Source organism: Octodon degus, unplaced genomic scaffold (genome assembly GCF_000260255.1).
Source record: "Octodon degus isolate 3935 unplaced genomic scaffold, OctDeg1.0 scaffold00100, whole genome shotgun sequence".
NCBI classification, from domain to species: domain Eukaryota; kingdom Metazoa; phylum Chordata; class Mammalia; order Rodentia; family Octodontidae; genus Octodon; species Octodon degus.
This window is the reverse complement of record NW_004524676.1, coordinates 7,853,638-7,857,182: the sequence shown is the minus strand read 5'-3', so window position 1 is coordinate 7,857,182 and position 3,545 is coordinate 7,853,638. Positions and strand designations below refer to the sequence as shown.

General features: G+C 40.6%; 1 pseudogene; it reads left to right on the top strand.

Annotated features, from left to right (window-relative positions):
• The first annotated feature begins 1,941 nt into the window (after positions 1-1,941).
• Positions 1,942-2,799, top strand: LOC101564625 (annotated as a pseudogene).
• Positions 2,800-3,545: the final 746 nt, after the last annotated feature.

The following is a 3,545-nucleotide window of genomic DNA, read 5'->3' as shown; positions in this document are numbered from 1 at the left end:
GAAAGAAAGAAAGGAAAAAAAAAGACGAAGCAAAAATAAATAAATAAATAAATAAACAGAAAAAAAAAAGAAGTTATCATAGTAACATCTTTGAAATGCTAAAATAAACAGTTAATGCAGTGGTCTCCGGCACCACATGTCCCGGGGGCCCCGCCCCCGAGTGCACCAACACCAAGACCGGACACGGTGGCACTGGGCTGTAACCCCAGGGCTGGAGAGGCTGAAAACAGGAGGATCACACAAGTCCAGTCTGCACAGGGAGACCCTGTACCAAATATTTTTTTAAAAAAGTTAATGCAGAATTCTATGTCAAATGAAACAATTTTTCAAAATGGAAAAGAAATATATTTTTATTGCAAATTAAATGTGAGAGAATTTGTTACCAGTAGACCTGTGACGCAAGAAATGTTAAGGTAAAGTTATTTAGGACGAAGGGATATAATTCCACACAGATGCCTGGATCCCCACAGAGATCTACGGAAACTGTTAGCATGAAAATAAATACAAAAGAATTTCTTTTAATCATTTATAAAGCATTCCATCTAAACTACAGGACAAATGTACTAATGATCTTGAGGACATGGAAAAGCATATGCTACAGTGATCCACAAACAGTGAGGGAGGAATTGGTGCTATAGCATTGTAAGTTACAAATAGCTTGACGTGACATAATACTATTAAAGGTGGTACAATTAACTGTATATGTCTATTATAAATTACTGGCAACCACTACAATTTAGACAAATTACAAGTCAATAATAAAACTAAAACAGAGTCATAAAAGTAATCAGTTTATACAAAATTAGGCAGAAAAGGAGAAGGAAATGACAACAAAAAAAGGAACAAATAACAAACTACTGATATGGCTAATCTTAATCCAACTGTATCATTAACTATATTAAATGGAAGTGGTTTATATAGACACAGACACTGTGAAATGTAAAAATATACGCCATACAAACATCAAGCAAAAGAAAGCAGCAGTAATTACATAAACATGTACCAAGATGAGTAAGAAGGTACATCAATATGGAAAGATGTAACAAAATATGAAAAAGTGAGACAATTCTAAGTGCACATGCACCTAAGAACAACGCGTCAAATGTATATGACACATTAGGGCCAGCCAGAAAGCTCGGTGGACTAAAGCACTGTTACAGTTTGCATCTAGGTGTCCCCCAAAGCCTCATGCAGTCTTGGGGCGGCTTCTGGAGCTCGTGATTACTGTGGGGTGGATGCTGCACTGGCCTGGGGCAGGTAACCTGCATTGCAATGTAAGGTGGGCAGACAAGCCAGCCGCTTGAGCTGCTGCTACTCCCCTCCCTTTGCTCTTGCTCTTTGCCGCCACCATGAAAGGTTGCCCTCTGTGATGTGCCAGGCTGCCTTGGAGCCAGCTGAGTATGGACTTTAACCTCCAGTAACTGTGAGCTAAATAAACCCTCATTTTGAGTGTTGGGTATTTGTCCCAGCAATGAGAGAAGAGTAACTGAGACAAGCACCTACCCAGGCAGACAAAAGGACCTGTGTTCGATCCCCAGCGTGCTGTGCCAGCCCCACCACCAGGCACACTGAGATGACAACTGAGACTGGGCATGGTGGTGTGCGCCTGTAATCCCACCACTGGGGAGGCTGAAAACAAGTGGATCACTGCAAGTCCGATCTGTATAATGAGACCCTGTAGACGCTGTACTAAATACATAAAAAGTATATGATACAAAAATGAATAAAACTAAAAGGACAAAGTTACATGCACAGTTGCAAATATCTCAGTAATCAATACAAGTTGTCAGAAATATATATATACTATTAGTAGTGTTTGTTTCTTATTTTATCCGGGAATCAAATTCAGGACCTTGAGGCCTGTCCTCCCGACCTTCGGCAAAGCTGGTTTCTCGGGCCAACGTCGCTGGGCTGTCAGCCCGGGCCTTGCAGCCGCACTGGATGCAAGTCCAAAATATGGCAACTTTGCAAGACATTACCAGGCAACTAAAGTCAATCAAAAACATCCAGAAAATTACCAAGTCTATGAAAAGGGTAGCAGCAGCAAAATATGCCTGAGCCGAGAGGGAGGTGAACGCGGCTCGCATACGTGGAAGAGGATCTTTTGCGCTGTGTGAAAAAGCTAGCATTAAGGTCCCTGAAGACAAAACGAAGCGCCTCCTCATCGGTGTGTCCTCGGAGCGAGGGTTTTGCGGTGCTGTTCATTCCTCAGTCGCTAACCAGATAAAGAATGAGGTGGCCACACCCACAGCAGCTGGAGAAGAGGTTATGCTCGCTGGAGTTGGGGATGAAAGTAAGGGCATACTCACCAGGACGCATTCTGACCAGCTTCTGGTGACCTTCAAGGATGTGGGAAGGAAGCAGTCTACTTTTGGAGATGCGTCCGTCATTGCTCTTGAATACTCAGTTCTGGATATGAGTTTGATGAGGGCTCTGCCATCTTTCATCAGTTCAGGTCTGTTGTCTGCTATAAAAGAGAAGGAAAGCCCACTTTTTCTCCTCATACCATTGCAAGCGCTGAGAGCACGAGCACCTGTGATGACACGGATGCTGATGTGCTGCAGAATGACGCGGAGTACAGTCTGGCCAATAGCATCCACTACCCCCGAAGGGATCCACTGACAGCGAGCAAAGTGCTAGGGTGTCGGCGATGGGCAACGCCAGCAGGAACGCTTCTGAGTGTTAAAAGAAGCTTCTGAAATAATTGATAAATTGACTTTGACATTCAGTCGCACTCGCCAAGCCATCATCACCAAAGAGTTGACTGAAATCATCTCTGGTGCAGCAGCTCTGGATTAATGAAAACTAAGTTCTATCCTCAGACAAGAGGTGAAGAAGGAAAATTCAGCAAGCTGATTTTGTTTAGAGCCTACTACTGTCCTTGTCAGAAGAAGTGTGGTCCATTGTCTGAATTACTAAAGACAAGGATGTTTATAAATTACCTCACAATAAACAACTTACAATAAGGAAAAAGAATTCAGGACCTTGTGTGATCATTTGTTTCAAGCAAAAAAAAAAAAAAAATTTAACATGGAAAAATAATAAAAGGAATAACATTGAATAACACTTAAACACAAAAGAAGAAAAGAAATTCAAGAAAGACACAAAAGTAAAGTGATGGTTAGCTTTATTAATGAATCTGAATAGGTATAAGCCTTACATTAAAATAAAAATACTTTATAATTGGCCCACAATGCAAGACATAACTCTGTTGTCCATAAAAGGTACATTTCTTTTTGTACCAAGGATCAAACTCAGGACTTTGCCCTTACCAGGCAGGTGCATATGCCACTGAGCTATCTCTCCTACCCCATAAAGATACATCTTTAAAAACCATGATTCAAAAGGCTAAATTTAAGAAACTTGGAAAATATGTACTAAGCAAGTAGAAAAGAGAATGAAGCAGAGAATTTTCCAGAAGTAATGTAGAATTCAAGTCAGAAAACATTAAGTATAATTATTAAACGCATGTTGTTAAAAATTTTCGAGTATAAAATATATAATTTTATAACATTTTACACAATTGCATACAATTATACAATTAC